Source organism: Perna viridis, chromosome 6 (genome assembly GCF_037379345.1).
Source record: "Perna viridis isolate PV_CMFRI_1.1 ecotype Kerala chromosome 6, ASM3737934v1, whole genome shotgun sequence".
Lineage (NCBI taxonomy): Eukaryota > Metazoa > Mollusca > Bivalvia > Mytilida > Mytilidae > Perna > Perna viridis.
In genome coordinates this window covers 47,403,977-47,428,139 of record NC_142450.1, presented here as the reverse complement: position 1 = coordinate 47,428,139, position 24,163 = coordinate 47,403,977, and the positions used below count along the sequence as shown (strand labels likewise).

The 24,163-nt window shown below is 33.4% G+C and overlaps 1 protein-coding gene across 6 annotated transcripts in view; it reads right to left on the bottom strand.

Moving 5' to 3' along the window:
• Window positions 1–23,413, bottom strand: part of LOC148615315 (uncharacterized) — a 35,155-nt gene extending 11,742 nt beyond the window's left edge. For 2 of the 6 annotated variants that reach the window (XM_088590207.1, XM_088590208.1), the window contains exon 1: window positions 11,954–12,121. The gene's annotated coding sequence lies outside the window, so the exon portion shown is untranslated. Of the gene's footprint in view, window positions 1–2,667; window positions 2,689–11,953; window positions 12,122–22,149; window positions 22,171–23,313 lie in introns of those variants that run through there. The other 4 variants (XM_088590206.1, XM_088590205.1, XM_088590213.1 and 1 more) reach the window with 4 other exon arrangements.
• Window positions 23,414–24,163: the final 750 nt, after the last annotated feature.

Sequence of the window (24,163 nt, the reverse complement as noted above, 5' to 3'; positions counted from 1 at the left end):
AATTGTCTTTCTGTAATTTCTGTACCAAAAGAAGTGATATTTTTTCATTAATTAAATGTGATTTAAGCCGTTATTGCTCTTTTAAAATGCAATTAATCTAAAAAAAAATCCGTTGCTAGAAAAATCGGATAGATTCCTGTTCCATGGTATCTGAATATTTCATCGATCGAAAAGAGTCCCGTTTCCCTGCCAAATTTATTTTCTTCAAGTTTTCGTCGTATCACAATATCTTCTTATTTCAGTTGTTCGTTTTTGGCATCATTATTGTGTTTTTTATTGAAATAAGTTTGCAATTGCGTCACCTTTAATTAAGTATTTTCTATAATTTACAAAATTGAAGAAGCCGGGACCACGTTGAGGACTGACAAGCATCATTGTCTTGCAAGAAAATGTTATTTCCTTTTTAGTAAAAAAAATGAACTCGGTCAGTTTTAAGGCTCAAGATATAACAGCGTTCCGTAGTGCAATAAAAATAAACAAACTATACCGGATATCCACCGTGATGACGTAACCTAGATCAAAGGATTAATACTTTTGCTCTATATATAATGATGTAACCGTAAAACAAATACAAGCCTATAAAAATTTGATGATCCCTTGATTTAATATCAGGATATATTCGTTTTATGTAAGTAGTTACATTTTGTAAATCTTAATGACTCCGTCCTTACTCTACTTTTGCACGACTCGAAAAAATCATTGCCATGAACATTAAGTAGAACTAGATTGTTTTTATTATTGATTTGATTTTTATTGTATAACACATTTATTCATTACATAACTCATCAAAAATAGCTTCATTTAATCGTTGCATTGTTCCAACTTTCCCAGCTGATAAAATGGAATTACACACTTGCTTTATCCTGGAAATGACATATGTGAATGGAAGGTAGCCCATGGCAAATCGATCCATGTTAACTTATCGTATATAGATATTTCAAGTGGTTATTTCTTTTATATCACTAATTTCAAAATCTCTATATTTTTTTTTCAATACAATAAACGCGAATCCTTTGGCCGCTGCATAGGGAACCAACCGTCCCTTCATTTGACTAAAAATGAAGGAATGTGTGTTTCAAGAAAATTGAATTCGACCTTAGACCATTTCCTGTAAAATTCGTTGAATTATTTTCATATACCACAGTCTTTACACCTTTACAGTGGCGGGTCCAGAGGAGGGGTTTGGTTATTGGAAAATTTGTCATTTTCATGGGTGAAATCGACAAAAATTGGCAAATGTCCTAGATCCCACGCCCCCTTTTTATTGGAACATTTGCCATTTTCATGTGTAAAATTAACAAAAAATGGCAAATAATATTATAGCACTCCCTTTTTCTGAGAAGCATCGGCTGGCGCCCCTCCTTTGGAAAGTGTCTGGATCCAGCCCTACCTTTAAGCACCAAAAAGCGTGATTAGTGAACGGTCTAATTTAATAAAGCATTTCAACTGAAGAACTAAAATTAATTTCTTAAATAAGTTAGAATTAAACATTCAACCGCACGTTCGGTTATCTGTAAAATCATTGATTGTAATATATTTCTGAGGAGGTTAAATCTGACCACCGCTAATGCATTAAAAAAATACATGTAGTTTCCTTGACATATTTCAGTGCCGGATCCTGGTGCACTTTTGACACACAATTTGCTGCCATTTCTAAACCACTCAACTCAAAGCAGTCATCGTTGATACATATTTTGACCATACAATAAAAGAATATCACTTTTAGTTTTATTCATGCCCCTAACCGCTATGATATGCCACCAAAATTAAACAATTTTGACGGAAATATCTTGGTGTACATCCTGTAAATGTAACGGTCTGAAATTTTACACTTATCTTTGAGACCGAACCAATGCAACGATATAGTGGCGCTTTATCAACTAAGTCTTTTTCTAATACAAATAGCTCCGTCCCTCATAAACAAAACAAAAATCTAAATCTTTAAGCACTATTTTTGTAACTTCACGAGATGCGTGCTGCCCGCTTTCATTGAGTTCGTCCGTTTTCTATTTAAGTATACTAAGGCGTAATTGGGATCTTCAGTTGCAGGTACAGAGACTATAATACAGTGCTTTTTAATAGTACAATCTAAAATACAGAAAGGAACACACGATACTCGGGTTAAAGCTCAAAAACGGCTACTCAGGTTATTCTATCTTTTTAGTGATGACGATAACTGGGTAGTTAAAGACCTTGGCTACCCTTTAGGGTCTCCCATGGTCGGTGTTAAAGGTAAGAAATAAAAAAGTTGTTGGTGGCGAAGCTAAGCTTCCGGGATACCTGACCGAAGAACTCAGAGTATGTCATACTCGAAGCTGGGTTGCTCTGTTGACACTCTAGCTTACTAAGCGTTTCTCGGCTCTATCCGTGTTGAAGGGATGAAAAGTGAGGAGTCATCACCAAAATAAACGCATATAACATGAGTTAGACTGACATGCGAATCCAACTGACTATGTCCTTACATTTCTTCATTGATAAAAGACCATTCTTTTTACATGTACATGCACTCGCTACGTTTAAGTGTACTACTGTGACAATTTTAATAAAAAGTTTATAAGAAGCTTTCTCCGCCATCTTTCTTGTATCCATATATGTGTACGTTGCTTTTATTTCCAACTGACACCTACTGTCCAAATTTATACAAAATATTATTACAATTTAACTTACCTTACAACACGATCGAATAGCCCTATGATATTATACTGATGTTGGTAGCATTCAATTTGTACATATAGTATTTATATTAGTATCAATAATAGAGTTTTCAATAAACTTTGAAGTAACAGATTGGTTATAAAGGATGTACACGTCGTTTTCGTAGATCGAAAACTATTTTTTTTTTAAAAATGAATAAAACTCAAATCCGAATTTTCCTCGGTTGATTAATATTCTTCGTGCGGTTTGGAAGGACAGTTTGGAGGAAGAAAAAAGAACATTTATGAGTAGAAAGACATTCGACAGCATTCTTGATTTTACCATTTCTTTAACCACTTTCCCTGTCCTGACTAAGAAATATCATTTCCCATGTTGTTTTTGTTTTCGCCACTAAAATCTAAGGTCAGCCACTACAACCGTTCTGGAGTGACGAGTTGGGGGAGGTGGGGCAAAATGTTACAGTATTATTTCTCGTGTTACTTATTTCATAAATGTAGCGGCGTCCGACTGAATTCAAGACTAACGTTATACATGTATTTTTAATTCGGCATATGTAATTAATCTCTTAGTTTGAAATCATTCGTGGAATGGAGTGGTATACGTTTGCGCCAATTTATCGTCCATTTGTACGATGTATTATTATTTGCGCCTATCCATATAAATCATGACTTGATAAATACATCAGGAAACATTTTTCGCGCAAAAATTGACGCAAATTATATATGTGAAATTAAAATTAATGACGCAATCAATGCATCTCCAAGAAAAGGATAAGCACAAACGTATGATTTCCGTGGAATGAGCAATATATGATTTTTTTTTCTGGAGTAAAATTTCGATAAAAAAAAAATGAAACATAAACTTCAGAATTAAAGTTCTTTTTATCATTTAGACTTGTAAGATATTTGTATCCCTTTAAGTCGCTAGATTGTTATTTACAACACCACCTTAAAGGTTTGTTTTACATATCAAGTAAAAGATTTTATAACTTCCTGAAAGAAAAGGATATTGTAAGCAATAGGCTGTATGGAAATATTGAACATCTGTTCATAGGTTTGTGTTGAAAAATATAAATAAGTTTCTGGGATTTTAAACATATCCTACGTTTACGAAAGACTTCTACAATCTTCTGAACAAGTTCAACGCGCTGGAGATACTATCACTTTTCTTTGCGCATGCTATTTACAAAATTTCAAAACTAAATTTGACTAGTGAACTTAAAAATTAACTATAAGAGTGAATTAAAAACTACATTTGTATGTACATAAGGAGGTATTGAATGACTGTAAGTGTAAGTTGAAACGGCTGTTTTGAATGACTCGACTGAGTCAAGTCACTTATAACAATGTTTATTGGTTTACCATAATATGATGGTGACTGTTGTCCGATTTGTAACTGAGGAAGGATAATAAGTGTATGTTACGGGACTGTCTGAGAAGTGGAATTAACCGGTCTGTTTCAGTGATGGCAACTAGGGAATAATTGACTTTACACTAGTAATCTTGTGTCTGATAATCTACGAGCTACTAGATATATTGTGGTACCGGTTTGTCACAAACCTTGCTGCTCGCATTTGTATCATTTCTTTTTTGTTTATGTCTGTCATCTACAGTGTATGGATTCCAAATAGAGCAGGCTAATTCCAGTGATGACCTGACTAGCGCTTTATATGCCTGTTTCTTTACCTTGGTGTAACTGATGTTTAAATTTCTTTTTATGAACTTTGATGTATTGGTCGCTTTATTGCATATGTTGTTCACATGACTGTGTCATTTAAGGTCAGATTGGATCGTAATGCCAAGGTATTTAGCTTTATCGACATGTTCTAGTGTGTGGCCATGTAATGTGAAGGTATATTTAATAGGGGTTTTGTTACTAAAATCGAAAGAACATTACATTTGTCAGGGTGGAATGGCATGTGCCATTTTCTCCCATTCTCGTAGTTTATCTAAGTCAGTTTGTAGTGATATATTCAATTGCTAGATAGGCGGTGGTGTCATCGGCGAATAAATGTATTGTGGAATTTAGGCTATACTGGCATATCATTGATATAATATAAAAACAGACTGGGTTTCAATACAGAACTTTGGGGTACCCCTGACTGAACGTTGACATAGCCAGATGTTACACCTTCGAGGACAACTGATCAAGTACGATTAAATAGGAAGCTATGTATCCATTTAATACTTTTGCCTTGTATACCATAGCTTTTAAGTTTGAGAAAGGGTAGATTGCGAGTGACTTTATCAAATGCCTTACTGAAATCCATGAATAATGCATCTGTCTGAAAAAAAAATAAAGGTTTTTAATTACATCATCAATACATTTTTAAAAGTTGTGTTTCACAAGATCTTTGTTGTCGATAGCCGTGTTGAAATGGATATAAAATATTGGTTTCATCTGCATGGTTCATGATGTAACTATCTACAACATGCTCTAAGATTTTGCAGCAAATGCAATATTAACAGAATTTTGATAAATTAGACAATGAATTGGTGGTATATCAATGGCTAAACTTTAGTAGAGCATAATCATTAGTTGAGAACACGAGTTTGATCTGGACAGGTCCGCAGGCTTTGGATGGGTTTAGATTCTGTAACAGCTTGGTTATGACTGGGACTGTAATTTTTATATCATACGTTTTTTTTTCACCTGTCATGTAGTTTTGATCATTATATTCAGATTGTGAAATGAGAAGACGGATTGAAATTGGTTATTTTTAAAATGGCTCAGATTTCTGTTTATCATCGGTAGTAAGCTGACCATTTTTCTTTAGTGGTCCAACTCCCACATAATTTGTTTTGTTACACTTGATATATGACAGAGATTTTTTCATAGTGAAGAAACCTTGTTCTTGTTTTGGATGAATATATCTTCTATGTAATGCCAATAAGACTGTCTTAACAGCTATGTTTAGATTATTTTGCACCGCTCTCTTAGGTCGTTTTACCACATTTTTGTCAATTTCTTGTATAAGCGGTCTCAGGTGTTATCCAGGGGGATGTATGTTTTATTGTAAGCTTTTTATTGTGCTTTTCATTGTGAAATGTATTTGGCTATCATCTGATTCAATTGTATTTTAAATTCTTGCCAATGATTTTCAACTGATAGATGTCAGTTTTACCTTTGATGTTACCACATAAATGCTGTACTTCTGTTTTCATACCTTCACATTTTGTCTTACTATATAATCGAGATGTTTGCTTTGATGTCATGGCATTCAATTCAATGTCATGGTCTGATACACCAGATAATATTCCAGTACGAGGTACTTGGTAAGTTTGTTATCATGGATCAAGTATATTTTCTTTATAGTAGGTTGATCAATCAGTTGCACTAAGCCGGTATCATATAATATATTTATTTGGTTTAAGGGTTTTGCTGTTCCAGTCCCACCGAGGCAGGCTAAAATCACCACCAATAAGCAGAACTGCATTTTTAATTTGTGTGGCTCTTCTGACAGATTTGTCAGTTGTAAACTTTTGTCATCCAATATTTTGGGATTATATAGAGAGTTCTGGTAATTTCTAATATAGTCCAAATGATCTCACATTTATTATCAGGTGATCACTTAATAAGTTAGTTTTATACCAATCATCGCCACCTACTTGGCTTTTGTAGTCAGTATCCTTCTGGTAAAATGTTATTATTCTTAATACTGCTGTTTAACCATGTCTCAGTTCCTGTTAAAATATTACGTTTTGTGCTATCAATTACATTTTGAACGAGGTGTTGTTTCCTTCTGATGGACTGGAAATTGATGTTTAACATTGGTAATGGTTTCTACTGTGACAAGTTTTTGCAGGTTTAATCGTATGAGTGTAGACTGGTGTGAAGGTCTTAGTATATTAGTAGGTGTACCCGGAATGGGAAAGCTGGAATCTTGAATATTTTACCGAAGTGAGTGGTTAGTATTGTTTGAAACATCAATGTCATAAAAACAATTCTTTTGTCAGGAATAAAGAATCTGAAATTATTTAACAAAAATAAATGTTTAAAGTTTCAAAAAAGCCTCTTCCGATCGTCAGATGACTGTTGCCCCCTCCACCCCACCCCTGCTCGCCAACAGAGAAGTGGAAGTACGTCTTAGAGAGAGCAGGGTGTTGATTTTATTTTATCAAAGTTAAAAGTTTAAAGTCAACACTAAAATAATCTCGAATATGATATTTGATAAATTTACTAAAACGTAAAAAAATGGTATGTTAAAATAAGCACTATAATGAGTTACAGTTATAAGCTGCTCCTAGATAACATCCAAAGCCAGAGGTCATACAAAATCTGCTCCTAAATGACAGTCCAAGTCAGCGGTCGTACAAATTCTGCTCCAATATAACAGCCCAAAGTCAGAGGTCGTACAAAATCTGCTCCTAAATAACATTCCAAGTTAGAGGTCGTACAAAATCTGCTCCTAGATAACAGTCCAAGTCAGACGTCGAACAAATTCTGCTTCTATATAACAATCCAAGTCATGGGTCGTACAAAATCTGCTCCTATATAACAGTACAAGTCATTGGTCGAACAAAATGTGCTCCTATATAACAGTAGAAGCATTGGTCGAACAAAATCTGCTCCTGTATAACAGTACAAGTCATTGGTCGAACGAAATCTGCTCCTATATAACAGCTGAAAGCATTGGTCGTACAAAATCTGCTCCTATACACCAGTACAAGTCATTGGTCGAACAAAATCTGCTCCTATATAACAGCCCAAGTCAGAGGTCGTACAAATTCTGCTCCTAAATAACATTCCAAGTTAGAGGTCGTACAAAATCTGCTCCTGGATAACAGTCCAAGTGATTGGTCGTACAAAATCAACAGTTGTAATGTTTGGTGCGTTGGTTTGACAATCCAGTCCATTTTCTCATTTTCACGTTTCTTTACTGGTGTTTCACTGAAGTTGTTTGAAGTTTCAAAAGTAAAAAGATGCCAGGATAGTTTGGGTAAAATTAGGATTCAGAGACTCCTTTTAAAAAATATGCAAGGAAAATATATAAGACGCCCATTGCCTAATTACGGTATATATAACGAAATCTTCGATTTTTTGGAAAAGTATAATTCTAATTTTTTTTTGAAATTTCCAGAAACGATTTGCGCCCGTTAAGTTTAGTCATGGTAAATATGGTAAAAGAACAAGAAAGTCTGCTTTACATACATCAGAGCATATCATCCTCAAATCCAAGGGTTTCAACACCGCTTCATTAATAAAAATGACTATATTGTTAAGAAGCCTTGGGCATGATTACAATAAAGTCGTAAAATATTCTTGAGAAAATATGCGAAAATCATGTATTGGAGAGAAACCATGTAAACTTAACGAAATATATTTTAGGTATTGATAAAAAGCCAAGTAATTTTACTGTAATATCTTATGCACTTTTGCATTATTTTATCAATGGTAAAATTACGGATTAGAGAATATAAAGAATAGTTATTTGTGTGTGGTAAAATTGTTCACCAGTAAAATGTCAAGGCATGGTATTCGATTATCGAATTCATCATGAAAAAAATTATATCTATATTTAGTTGTACGTGCTAAAATAAAAAAAAAACCGAGGTGGTGAATGATAAGCCGTCTCCACTGCCTGGAAGCAAACTCAACACTTGTCGTAACTCTGCACAATCCTTGACATCATCATAACTAACAACTGTGTAAAGTTTGAACCAGTTCAAATCAGGCATTTTCAAGATATGATGAAATTCCACTCTTTTTAGAGTGTCGAAGATAAATAGTTCAGAGACCAAAATTTAATGTTCACCAAAATATATGCATCATTATCAACTGCTATTTTGGATTTTAGATAAGTTTAGATGTCACACAAGACATTCGTGTGAAAAAGACCCATCATTTAAGAAAAATAATACTTTTTTTTAAATAACTCTGATATTTTCCAAATTTTGAATTTTACTCAAGAGTACACAAATCATCTCAACATTTGAAGCAAATAAAATATGGCGATTACAAGATATGGTGCGATAACCACTCTTTTTAGAGCGTTAACAAATTTTATGACGAGTGGGTGCCGACAACTGTATCTTGTATATGATACTGGACTTTTAGTCTGCATGACAAGAAGTGGAATTCTAGCTCACAACTATTCAATATTGCGATCAGTTGACGGTCCTGTGTAATAAATACAGCCAGTTTAAGGCAAAATTATTTTATGTATTCTAAATAAACAAAGAAATATATAGTAAAATTTGATTTTCAAAATCAATTCATGAAAAACACCACACATGCTCAACACACGTCTGCTCATGATGGGCATTCCAACCTCCTTTCACATTGGTCAGGGGTTGTAAACAAAGTGCAGATATTAAGAGAAAATCCAAGTGTTTTCAGGCGGTGTTAGCGTACGGTGTTGGTGTCATTTTGGTAACGACGTCTTTCGACGTCTTTTTGTATTGCGACGTACATCGTTCTATAATTGTTACATGTAAAAAGAAGTGTGCCTATTTAATTTTTTTTACATAAAATAACACACACGACATGTTTTATCCGATTCGATATTAATTTTTCGTACGTTTTGGTCAATTGAAATGATCAGATTACATGATATGGTAAATAGCTTGGCATCAACCATTTAAAAATGATTTGATTGAAATTTTATCCTATGAGAAAAATGTAAAGCATCCTCACTAAAATAGAAAGCCAACAAACATATAAGCTAAAATGTCAGTAACACCCACCCATCCCCCCCCAAAAAAAAAAAATCAAATTGCAAGAGTGTATAAAGTGAATTTATTTCTTTCCTATTTGGTTTTATATCTCTAATGTAGACGTTTGTTGATATTTCCGAATACATGTACTCGTTTCGGAATTCTAAGGTCTGTTGCTAAACATAAAACATTACTGAACATTCCGAGAAAACAAAACCTTGGCAAAGCTCCCTCTTTGTGAGAATATTTGAGAGCAAAATCTCACGTTTTTATTATACGACGAAAAACCTTGCGGTTGTATAATTATGGCGCAGTCGTCGTGGTCTGGGGACAATTCGTTCCCGTGTGATAACTTAAGTTGTGATTGACGAATTGTTTCTGAAATGTTGATATGATTTTACCAACAACTAAGAAGATTCCTAATTTATTTGGACTTTGTTGCCCCTGCCGCTTTAGAAAAAGGGGTCAAAAAGGGTAAAAATACGTGTTTTATCAAACCCATGTAGACTGTTTTTTTTTCGATTTTAATTACTCTATTTTTATTGTTCTTTATTTAATTCGGGTAAACAAATGTACAGCAGATTTTATGTGTATTGGACCGTTTTCGAGTTATAGGGGGTCAATGTTTGGCAACGCGTAAAAACATTTTCATAACTTTTTTTTCGAAATTTTTTATTTCATTGGAATCTTCATCGGATTCCTCATTAATAATCCTGCCTGCAATTTTCAAACAGATTTCGGATATCTCTCACAGTTTTCGAGTTATACGGGGTCAAAAAGGCCACACCAGAATAACTCTTTTTTTTTTTTGGTTCCATTTGAAAAAAAAGTAAAAAAAAATATTTTTGCAATATTTGTACAGCTTATTATATCTTATACTGAAATAATTGTCAAGAGGTAATTAAGACGACCATGAAATACGTTGATTTAACAATATTTCACAGCGAATGTGCAAGCGCGTGTCTACACATTTCAAAATACTTTGATGCAGACATGCCGATCCCGATTTCACCAGGACAGCATTGCATATGAACTGACCGAAGTGCGCGCAAGGGGGAGGGACTTTCTTTTTCCTGTTTTCTTTTCAACATTTTTTTAAATCAAATTCGCTAAAATCGTATTTTTTTTATTCATTACATCCACTGTTGTATTAATTTAATCTAGTATCGTAACTTATCAATACTCCATATTGTTTTTAAATTGACTTTAAAAGAGTTTTTACGACGCAAAACAGAACGTTACTTTGGAAACGTCAAAAATGCGCTTTGTGACATTTTTGTTTGACATATAAATATAACCCATTTGTTAACCCAGTGCAAAAAATAAAATGATAAAACCATAGAGGAGGATGAATACATTTTTAAGTATATGAAGAAATCGACTCAACACCATTTTCCTTTTTGAACAACTCGTTCGAATTTCGCATGGTATACGCGTGAATAAGTAAAATATACAATTTTTAGATGTTGTGACATTTTGGTTAGACACAGACAAAATGCTGCGCTAAGATACATATTCAACCAAGTACCATTATTTTTAGAATATACTATCTGCAGCATATATACATGTAAAACTCAAAATTTCATAGTTATTAATTCTCTCAAAGCTAACGAAAAAAGCTTTTGATAAAGACCGGGTAGCACGCAACGTGTAGAAAACGTCGGGAAAAAGACAGTGTGACATCACAACATACGTGCGTATTTATCTACTATTTGACAATAAAACTCATTATTTTTTAGAACAAATATGATATTCTGGATATTTATACAGTCCTTTAAGCGTAAATATACTTTGGTAAAAATACTATTCGTTGTTATATTTTACAATCGTAAGCAAGAAAGTAGCCAATGGCCAACGTCAAAAAAATTAAGATTTGTGACATAATTGAAATACGGACAAAAAGGCTTTTAACAAAAAGATTGATTGAAAATTTTATATATATTTTCATTGGGGTTATGTAACACATTGTCAATATAGGTAATAAAAGTTCCGATTAAAAGAAGCTGTTCGCATAATTTAAAAAAAAATGTCTAACATTTTGTCTTCAAATCGATTTCTTTCCACTTTTACAATGTTCACATCAAAGGGGAGATATTTGTGATATTGTAATACGCTTTGATCTTATCATTATGTCATGAAAAATATCACGTTGTCTGCAACACAAACTGCTCTTTCCAAAAAAGTTTGTTTTATCAAAATACGCCAAGAAACAACTTAAATATATTGGTGAAATGGGAAGCAAGCATTTCTTAATGTTACCCGTCCACATATGAAAATGGACGTTCTAGTGATCGAATAGTGCTTTCCCTCCACAATTAATGGCATCTCTCAAAGATTTATGATTATAATCCTAAAACAACAACCATTTTCGAACATTTTAATATCTATATTTCCTTTGATAACTCCACATTGAATTTAATAAAAGTTCTCATAGCGCAATTGTCCTCGAATCCTCAATTTCAAATCCATATGATTTGTCGAAATTTGAGTTGAGGAATTTTTTTTTATGATACCGGACACGAAGAATTATTTTAATTTTCATTTTCTGTATGAAGCATAGCAAAGTTGCACTTGTAAATTACCACCAAGTTGATACTTTCAAAAAGTTACATTGCATTTGCTAATAAATTGTAAAAACTTACTGTAAATATGAGCCAGAAGTTTAATCATCATCCAAGTATTCTAGTATTTTGCGATAATTAAAATTTGTCAAGCAAAATGGATAATCCATCTTTCAACTATAGCCGGAACGACTGGACAATCACATGTAACGTCATGTAGCCAGCCGTACTATATGTAAATTATATACAATATAGTACCACAAATATTTAGAATTTTTAAACATATTCATGGCTTAACGGCGTTAAAAACAGAACCGATGACGGATCGGTGGGACAACAATGATATTTAAAACCCGTCTATGAAACACCAGTGTTGTTTTGACATTATATTAAATTTCAATCATCAAGTAATAATACCACAAGAGATGATACGAAAATGTAGGAAAATTGTTTTTTTTTATAATTTACAAAAAGGACAGATTCATTTTCTTTGTACTAGATATTCGTATCAAATATATGAGGAATACGACAGATTGTGTACAACATGGCTTAGATGTATATTTCAGCATGTACCTTCTCCTCTCTAGAAAAAGGTCTCAGAGTGCAAAAACGATTTTTTTCCTCATTAAACCCCAACTTGAAAACTAGCAGTCATTGTATGGTTGTGAAATAGTGGACTCATTCAATCCCCTTTAAGCCAAACTTAGACATTGGCCGATCGACATGATTTATTCGAATATTGTTAGTGAAAAACTACACAAAATATTTTGCAAATTCATACTTGGATTACATATAAAGACAACTAATTTTGCTGTCTTTTTTCCTTACATTATGATATTGTCAAATTTATGACAGTTAGTGGTTCGGATTAGAAATTTTTCACTCATTCCAATTGTTAAAAGATGCATATACTAATTAAGCACTCAAAAAGATTATAAGATCAAAATAAACCATTATGGTATTGCTCGTTGCAACAATTGCTAAAAAATGTGCCAGAGTTTTGTAATTTGAATATAGGAACGAATTTAAAAGAAAAATTAAAGAAGGTTTTAAAAGATGCATACTCAAGGTTATGGAAAGTCATTTGTTGAACTACTCTCAAGGGAAACTTATGCATTATTTAAACAAATTCGGCTTTTGAAAATTATTTGCACAAAATAAGTAAGTTTAAGCTAAGAAGAAGTTTGACCAACATCTCATCATTTACAAATAGAATCTGGCAGGTATAGAGGTATCCCTGCACATCAAAGACTTTGTCAGCGGTGTGACTTAGGGAGAAGTTGAGGATGAAATCCATTCTTTCTCAACTGTAATCATTTTGATCAAGGGAGACACCTATATCACAGAAACTCTCTCTTTTTTAAAATCAAGTAGACAAACTTATATTGTTGATAACATGAGAGGACACTTCGGTATTAGATTTGGGTAAATTTATCCTTTGTGAGCTGTCGACTTATCAGTTGTATTTTTTATTTATTTTTATTTAAGAATAAAAATAATGAAAATCGCAGGCAGGAACTGCTGCCGAAAATGCACATTCTAAGACGTCAAGGGTACAGAAATGCTAGGGTTGTGATGGACAAGTTATACATCGGCAATTATTTGGTCAATCATGCGGATGTACCAACCGAAGAACCTCAACCGCAACGTGGCTTTAGTGCTGGAACTGACTTCAGGCCTAATATGTGACCTCAGTTCCGTACGCCTGTTCCCCAACAGAAAAGGCCACAATTCCGTCCACAGGTACCAGAGTTTGCACCGCCGACAAGATTTTGACCCGAAGGACCGAATCATGACTGTCAAACTAACAATAGCTAGGGATTCCGTAACAGGAGTCGATCTAATTCGTCGGAAAACAGAAATCTAGTAGGAGAAAGTAATAATCTATCATGTGTATGTATTAACGTTTGTGGTATACGAAGTAAACTGCTTGATCCAGAGTTTCAAGAATTGACATTATCTAATGACTTGTTAATTTTTGTAGAATCTAAAACTAATGAAAATGATATTTTGTCTTTGCCAAAAGAGTATAGATCTCACTGTAAACATAGATCTAAATCTAATAAGAGATCTGGAGGCATTGTTATTGTTTTCAAAGATAATTTAGATTCTTTTTTGAAATTTCCAAAATCAGAGTCGGAGTTAGTCCAGTGGGGGGTAATTGATAAATCATGCTTTAGTATTGAGGAAAATCTTTTATTGGGCTGTGTCTATATACCACATGAAAATACCAGATACACTCGTAAAGACGCCTTTAATGAAATTGAAAAAGAGATGATTTCTATGTGTAATAAATTTGATTGTACAACTGCACTAATTGGTGATATGAATGCAAAAACTAAAACTTCTGAGCGATGTTGTAATACCAGATGGTAACCTTATTAATATACTGGATGAATTTGACGATGATGAATTGTTGGCAAGTATGTATGACTATCAAAATTTGGTTAATTATAAAATCTCACTAGAACGGTCATCGTCAGATTTGTCAGCCCCTAACAATTTCGAATATAAGTTGACAGAATTCTGTAAACATAATACTCTTTATATTGGCAACGGTAGATTACCTGGAAATGACTTTAAAATTGGTCATACTACATGTAACAATGTGTCATTAGTAGATTATTTCATTTTATCTTCTAAAATATTTCCTTTGATTATAAACTTTTGTGTTATGGATTACAATCCGTTATACGCTGATGTTCACTGTGTGTTAAGTTTTCACTTGTACGCATCGCTGAACAAATTTACTACGAATTCCATTGATAGTAAAACCCCACGCGCCGAAGGTGGATTCTGGAGAAGGAAAACCAGTTTGTCAATGCAATAGTTGATGACGTCACTAGACTAATGAAATTGACAATCTTTTCACAGAAAATCGATATGAAAATTCAAATGAAATTGTTAACCTCGCGGTCGATAAAATTTGTGAACTGTTTCATGATACTGCTCAGAGCGTATTTTCCTTCCGTGCGAACAATCTTGCGAAGGGAAAACAAACTGATGAGGTTTGGTATACATGTACAAATTCTTGCCGGGTGAAAAGATTTTCACAGGGCAAGAACACGTTACAATCGCATTAAAAGTAAAGTAAACAGAGATATTATGAAGAAAGCTGCAAAAAAATATATAAAAATGAGATCTAGATGCTATGAGCAATTCCAGCATAAACTCGAATCTGATCTGCCTAAAAAGTCGAAAAAAAGATTCGAGAGAGTTTTGGAAAATTCTTAAGCGTCTAGATAAATGTTCAAAACAAAACGTGAATATTACCATCGAGCAGCGTTATGATTACTTCAAAAATCTCAATGAAAATACTGAAGATGAGTCGGATGATTTTGATATAAATGATTTATTTGATAATATAGAAAATGACGAAGAATTTATGACAATTTTAAACAGCGATATCTCTGAAGAGGAAATGATTGCAGCAGTGGGAAAAATCTTGAAAACAATAAGTCATCTGGTGACGATGAAGTTGTTAATGAATATATTAAAAGTACTATTACACAATTTTTGGCTATATATGTTAAGCTATTTAATCTTGTGTTTGATTCTGGAAATAGTCCTTTAGCATGGCTTACGGGTGTTATCAAGCCTATATACAAAAACAAAGGTGACCAAAATCATTTAGATAATTATAGAGCCATCTGTTTGACCTCAAATTTGGGAAAAGTATATACTTCTATTTTGAACGCAAGGCTCAATAATTGGTCGGATGAATTTGGACTGATTATTGACGCACAAGGCGGGTTCAGAAAGGGCTACTCTGTACAAGATAATATGTTGATTTTACATTCGCTTATTTCTATATATTTATCTTCTGAGAAAAAGTTATTATGTACATTTATAGATTTTCGGAAGGCGTTCGACACAGTGTGGAGACTTTTTTTTTAGCAAAAATTAGCCTAAAGTAAAATTGGTGGAAGAATGTTTAAATCTATCACAAACCTATACACAAATATTAAGTCTTGCGTACAAGATGGTAATTTGCGAACAGATTTTTTTCCATGTGAGTTGGGTGTGAGGCAGGGAGAAAAGTTATCGCCCTTCCTCTATGCCTTGAACATAAACGATCTGGAAGAATTTCTGATTTCCAAGTCAGTAAATGATTTGACGTTTTTAAGTGGCAAATATTTGAATCATCTCCATGTTTATATTAAATTGTTTATCTTACTGTACGCAGATGACACTGTTTTATTTTCTGAGTCTGTTGATGAAATGCAAATGACACTGAAACATTTTGAAGAACATTATAACGAGTGGAGACTTAGCGTTAATGTTTCAAAGACAAAGCTTGTTATTTTTTCGAATATGAAGTTTAAGTGAGAAATCTCTTTAAAATTATGCAATCAAGAGATTGAAATTCAGGACTCTTACACTTATCTGGGTCTTCTATTTAACTTCAATAGGAATTTCTTTCAAGCTTGAAAGAGATTGGTAGAACAGGCCCAAAAAGCTTTATACGTTTTATATAGAAAAATAATTCAGAATATAGCAATTCCAGTTGATCTCAGCTAAAACTATTTAATTATCTAATTGTTCCTATCCGCACTTACGCCTCAGAAATTTGGGGTTTCGAAAACAAGGCTATTTGAAAAAGTTCATTTACAGTTTTGTAAACGTATCATAGGTTTACGATCATTCACACCAAACTTCGTGGTGTATGGTGAATTAGGTAGATATCCACTTGAACTTAGTATTAAATTAAAGATGCTAAATTTTTTGTATAAACTTGTACAAAATGATAAGAAACTATCTGGGAAATTGTATCAATTAACTCTACAGCTACATGAAAATGGAAACTGTAAATCAAAATGGTTATCTTTTATTAAGTCAATTTTTGGATGAATGTGGTTTTAATGAAATGTGGAATGTCCAACAAAAATGCATGTAAATTTTGTAAAGACAAACATAAAACAAAGACTTCAAGATCACTTCATACAGCAATGGTTTGGGAATATGAATATTTCATCGCGGGGGGGGGGGGAGGGGATTTTATTTAAATTTCAAGACTGAGTTTAAACTTGAGTCATACTTACTTAGACTTAATCGCGCACGATGGACCCCTATCTGCAAGTTACGTACATGTAACGTAAAATTTCCGTTTGAAAACGGCAGATGGCGGAATATTCCGAGAAATGATAGAATTTGTAATTTATATATGACTGGTCTTGGGGGCGAATTCCATTACATATGTCTTTGCACTCATGGTGATATTGTAAATTTACGGAAAAAAATTTGTTCCCGAATATTACTATAATTATCCGTACATTACTAAATTGTATACAATACCGAAATATTGTAACACTAATGTACTCACCAGATTGTCTCTACTCACTCAGAAAATTGAAAAATTGATAACTCGGTAGCATCATATTTTCACTATATTTATTTGCACCCACGTGTTCATTATTATGATATATGTATTTAGATTACCTCGACATTGTTACTGTATATATGTTGATAGTGTCGCACTCGATTTGTATGCTATCTTTGTGTTTATAAATATCTGTATTTAGCTCCTGTTACGCAGTAATTGCGGCTGTGAGTTTAACTAATAAACAGTTGAAACAGTTGAAGAGAGGTGATTTTAATGGGGAAGTTTTGTTGTTTCAATACCTTAGTTGACAGGATTTTCATGAAATTTGTAGAATTGTATTTTCAAATGTAAGTGAAACCTTGTATAATGATCATAGCAGCAATTTAAAATATGGATGAAATGTAAGTACCCCCCGCAGTACCCTCACTCTATATTGTAAAGCAATATTCGGAAGAGAGCGTAAGTAAGTAAGGTGACTTCTATGTTCTTTTTTCAATTAAGTTTTGAATAATACCTTAGTTGAACATGATTTCAATGCGAATAATTTACCTTTAAAAGTAGTTGGCAAGTTTTCAACGCTGTATACATCTGTGTTCAATTTACAACACATAAGTATACATTTTTTCTATTAAATGAGCATTCCACTATTTCGTGTGAATACTGATGCATGTACGATTTAAAGACGGATAATAGATTTGTTAAATATAAACTAAAACCCCTTGGAGACCTCCATATTAGAATATTCCAATTTTACACGTTCAGCTGTTTGAGGGTAGTTTCTCCGCATCAACATAGATGAGTCTTAACAATGTCAATTGTTTATCATTTCTTACAATCAAATTGATGGTTATTTGTGTTTCATTTCTTTGAATTTCAAAATGTGTTAAGATTTACTACAAATAGAAGTTTTAGGTCAGGGGCGGATGCAGGATCTCAGGTAAGGGAGAGGGCGTAAATAGAATCAAAGAAAATCCTTGGATTCGCGCCTGCTGGTCTTATATGTTTCCACAAGGCAAGGGGTTGGTTAAGTCATTATAAAGATTTAATTTTATCAAACGTGCACTATCAAGCTGTCATTTTATATACAAGCATTCATAAAATGCCAAAAATTCTCCACATAATGGTGCTACATGTGTACTACTTATTAGAAGCAACTGAGTGACCCAGATTCGCAAGTCTTAATTAATACCAGCATTTGAAGAGTACATGTATTATTTTTTCTTTCCTTATATACATGTATCTACGAAAAGAGCTTTTAACTGACTTAAATTGCTCAATTGGTAATGTTAGAAATCTGGTTACTATTTAATTGTTCCAGCAGGACATTTACCGAGGCCTATCCTAATACATTAGACATTTCTGTAATATCTTTATCTAGTGCCTTATCATATGAAGCCTAATTATTATCAAATGAAAAGGTTTTGTGTCTATAAATGTAGCTACAGCATGTTCAACAAGTATTATGCACAGTTTTCGAAATAAAAGTTGAAGAACCCTGTCTTTGTTCACACTACACACAATTACATGAAAACTCCAATTTAAAATTTAATTGTCTTTTTATTTGGCTTAGAAGAAAAAAATGCTGTCACATGATGATTCGACACTGTTCCCTGTTGTTAATACATGTCCATAGACACTTAGTTTTGTGTGATAATTACTTGTAATACAAGTATTAGTTGGTTGCTCATCTTTTCAGCACCAAACGGAAGGTTGGTTTTGATTTTGGGAGATATGACCTCAACCATTAAGGCCAAAAGCAAGCATTTCATAGAATTGAACTATATACATGTAACTCAAGTAAAATTAAATGAATGTCTCTGATATTGCTCTACAATTTTCTATACCACTAAGGTTAGACTGGTTTTGAACCTTTAACGAATGATGGGCCAAAAGAGGCTAGAAACCAGCATTTTCCTGAAGTACCATGTACAAGTAAATTGGTGCCATTTTGGTGTTGTGACTTGATCTGATTAAGAATTAGAGGTAAAAGAAACCAGCATTTTCCTGATGTCTGGAAGATAACTTAAGTAAAACAGAACTGATCTCTTTGAAATTGTACCAACATGTGCCTTTTTTCCAAAGGAAATTTCAGATTGATTTGAACAAAATTAGGTCCAAAAAGGCCACATTGATTCTGGTGAAATTCTCATACTGTGTCAATGCAATCAGAATTCAAAGCTATTTCAACCTTGAATAATGTGCCCATACTTGACCTTACTTTTTCAAGATTCAACCCTGTAGTCTAATGAAGTTATCAAAGATGACGTATTTTACTGAATTATGGGATTTTACATTTTAATTTTTAAGAGTACAAGGATTTAACTGTAGGACATACTCTGTGTTATTTTTTGCTGGGAATTACAGCGTAGTTATTGTTGTGTTACGGTTACCAGGTTATGTGAGTAATAGTTAATTCTGACATATATAGATGTGTTTCCTACAGAGGAGTGTTTCTCATTATACCAGGGCAGTTTCATATCATCAATCAATTAAATTCAAGTATATTTTGAACTAAATTTAACCATACAGTCTAAATTATATTTTTAATGATATATCATGTATTAATTTCAAAATATGTGTAGTAATACTACTAGTCCAATTGCACCGAGTTTACGAGGAATTTATAACACAAAACTGTCTTAAAATCTCAACACAAAACTACTGACTGACATTGATTGTGTGGACCCATTGATGGTCCCAACGTTTACACGTTCATTTGCTTTAACAATATATCATCTTACACAAATTTTATTATTTATTTTGTAGTCTCTGAGGAGCCAGAACTGACGAGATGAACTGGATATTGTAACTTGAAATAAATTACTGCTTGCAAGAAGTTTCTTTGCGTTCTTTCTCCTAAAGATACAAAATGGCAGGAAAATGGCACCTACTCTATTGCTATACACAATTTTTTACACAAGAATGTAAGAAAGTTCTAATACATGTAACTTCATGTAATCTATAACAACTATGCAGTTTCCTTTCAGAGTTGAGGGACTTAAACCTTCAGTACGGAAATATTCTTATTCAATGTAACTGACAGATACCACACTATTAGTTTCTGTTAAACTAAAAGATCTTAAGGATTCAGAACAACAAACCTACATTAAGCGAAATGTTCAATCTTTAACATAACATAGCAAAGTTCTACGCATCCATGCACCCTCAGGAAAGAAGAATTGTAATGTATAATTTTGTATATAACTTAAGATGTTTAATAATATATAAATCTAAACATTGGTTTCTGAGAAATAGGACTTAAACTCTGAAAAACAAGTACCCTCCATTTCCTCTATGTATAGCAGAGGAAATATACTAAATAATTTTACCTTCTAATTTTTGTGGGGGTTTATAGTGTTAAGAGGTGTCCGTCCCTCCTTCCTTCCGTTGCGCAGAGGAGTTCCAATACTTTAGTTTTATTCCTCCTACACCACTAATGGAATTTAATGAATCTTTCAAAGAATCTTTCAGTTGCGAAAATTGGATGTTTTGCATTTGAATATTAAGTGGTTATAGATTCAGAGCGGCACCCCTACAAAAGAAGTATTGGAGTGCCCCAGCCCCCCCACACCCCATCAATTGTTGTTAAATGCCACATTTTATTTCTTGCCAATGCAAACACATTCAAGACAAAACGAATTTGCTCTTCGGACAATACCAGCCTGCGTCCATACTTGCACCTTGGGTAATACCGGTCTGTGTCCACACTTGTTAAATAATAATAAAAAATTCTTTGAACTTTAAGATAGACATACTGGATAGGTTGAGTAAAACAATTTCAGAAAGTTTTTTCTTCTTAATATTAACCATACGATCTCAATGTTGGGGATTTCTATATAGTACATAATACAAAAGACAGACTTATTCAGTACCTTCCTATTACTTCTCTGGGAATGGTATGTCATGTGAACTATTATAAATTGTACATGGTAATGGATCCTACGTTTATTTAGAATTGTACACAATTTAACTGATTTGAAATTTTCATTTTTGACGGTGACTGATGGAAGGGTCATTTGACTTACATCTATCCACTGCACATCTTTTAAAACTTGTGTATACATACACTTTTTAGAATCTCCATTCACCAATCAATAAGAAGTTAAACTAGACGCACTAGTTAAAGAGCCCGAATCGCTCACCTGGCTTTTTATTTTAATTTCTTTTTTGTAAAAGCGGTCAGGTTTTTTTTCTTGGATAAAATATCCAAACGCTGATATCTAAGGAGCAGTCAAATCAACATTCATTGAGTTATGTGCAGTAGTTTTTTTAGAAGATTTTTGAAAGTAAGAACATTAAAAATAGCAAATAAAATAGTCGTATAAGGGCAATAACATGGTGCAGCAGATTTACACGAAAAGATTTGACCTCGGGCACTATAACCCCATGTCAGAATTTGGCTAAACATAAGGGCTTTTCAGATTTATGCAAAAACTTCTGTCTGTCTCAATGTTCTATTTTAGTAACAGCGGCCATACTTTTCGACGGATCAAAACTTCCCACATCAGTTCTATACAGAATGCCCTAACGAACATTCATAACAAGTTTGGTTCTAATTGGTCCAGTAGTGTCATAGGAGAGGACGACGGTGGACGCCAAGTGATAGCAATGATGAGCTAAAAAAGACTCAAAACATAGAATAAACGATATACGTATACTTCTAAGAAGTTTATTGAAAAATCTATAGCAAGTAAATCTCAAGAAACCCCAAAGCGAAGCAAAATAGAAGAAACACAGGGCACTTTCGTATATTAACATTCATTTAAACATTAAAAAAAAACAAGCATTCTGACAGTATTGCTGATGCAATACAGTGTCCCCTTTCGGCCTTTGCACTCATTGCCTTTAAGAGATTTTTTTTATATATGTGAACTAACAATGGATGGTGTTATTTTTTAACAATCAAGAGAAAATAACTCTTGAACAGCAAAAGCAAATTCCATCAAAATCAAACCTGAGCTTCATTTTACAGTAGATAATAACATTTTTGCATTACAGAAAGCTGCATAAAGACATTCTCTTTCTATCACCTGGAAAGTTGAAAAAAACTTCGTTATTATGAATTAAAGGGCAAATTACTCTAGACTGACAGCAGCAATTTGCATCAAAATGATGAAACATAAAATTTTATGTAATTTTCTATGTCAAAGGGCCATAAGTTCCATATAAACCATTTTGCCGCAATGATATTTAAATTTAATTTGTAACTTGTTATGATAAGACTAGCTAATAAATATGAAATCAATTGGATGAGGCATTACAAAAAAAGTCCAGAAAACATAAAATTTCATGAAATTGTCTATGTTCAAGGGACACAACTTCTGTAAAAATCGTTCAACCGTAACGTCATTCGAACTTCACTTGTAACTTGTCATGATAAGACTATATACCAAATATGACATCAATTGGATGAGGCATTACAAAAATAAGTCCGGAAAACCAAGTGTGACTGACAGAATGACGGACTGACGGACGGCTGGAGTGCAAACCTAAGTCCCCTTCGGCATTTGCCGAAAGGGGACAAAAATTACCAGGCGACTTAAGAGATTTTCTGATGCAAAAACGTTACCTCCCACCATGTATTTAAGTTAAAGGCAAAGTTCATGAGTGTCAAACTAATGGAAACGCCAAATTTCATTCACATCAAAAATGGAAAGAACAGGTGCACAACAGCATTACTATTCATTCCTAAAAAATCGAGTGGTTAAGGAATAGTTGCGGATGCAAAAATTGGAAACCCTAAACCTGAGTTAGTGGTAAAGGTCGTCTTATGCTAAGAGAAACTCCAAATCAAGTCCGATAAAAAATCAAAACAACACAATCTAATGCTCCCCGAAAGTCTGTGTTGAGGAGAAATGTCATTCCGATTACTTAATACTTTTGTCGTTAAACTCGACCAGCTTTATAATTCCAGTTGACATGCAAATATTCCACAATTTCTTCAACATTACCAACTTTCTTGAAAGTTCTCATTTATTTTGAATGTCAAAAGTTCCAAGGTGAACACAATTGTAAAGACAAGTTATAAAAGCAAGCACCAATCACTTCAATACTAGAGAAACTGTGTGTATTGGCATATGTAGCTTATCAAATAAGCAAAATGAAACTAAATAATTACCTGTGTGTGTCGTCGATTATGTCTGATAAAATATATTTACGTTGTGGTGTCCTTGAGTCTCAATTGCGCGTGTTCATCAACCCACGACGAGCACTACAAACTTTAAACAGACGTAATTTGAACTCCTGACACTCTTTTCAAAATAAAAAATAATTGGGATTTAAATCTTTAAAAATGTTGGACTTATTTCTTCCGTCTGTGCAAACATGTTTTGCAAAATAGTTTTTAACATTTAACGATGAAGAATGAAGCACTTATACATCACATTAATTGACTCTATCTTCAACTTAATATTTCAAGGCTGTTATAAGTACTTATATATTCTGAATTTAGTCAAATTTCTGTTATTTTCATTCAAAAATCGTCTTTATTTTCTTACTTTGCAATGTATGTAACATAAATCACCAATCTGAGTATGAAAATGTTAGACCACTATCCCTGTTAAAAATTACATAACGTATCTAATTGATATGAGTACATTTTACTACCTGACTACCAAGGCAGCAACTATAACTGGATAAATACCACTCATTATAGCACACATATATCCGCCAGTTCAAACGTACAATACAAACCTATTTAATGGTACTTGTCAGTGTTAGGTTGCTTAATGCACATTGACTGTTGCTCTTACAAAGGAATAGCAAATTTGTTGTTTGTATGGGTAATAGATAGTCCGAATTTCCTCTGACCCTGCAACCCTCCTCTTTTTTATTTGGATAATGATATGTCGAGTTGGGGTCAGAACGATGTGCCATACAAAAAGTTGGAGATTTAGCGGTACCGCGGAGTACCGCCCTTCAACCGCTTGTAACGACTTTCAAGTTGAAATTGTGCATGTCACACCTAC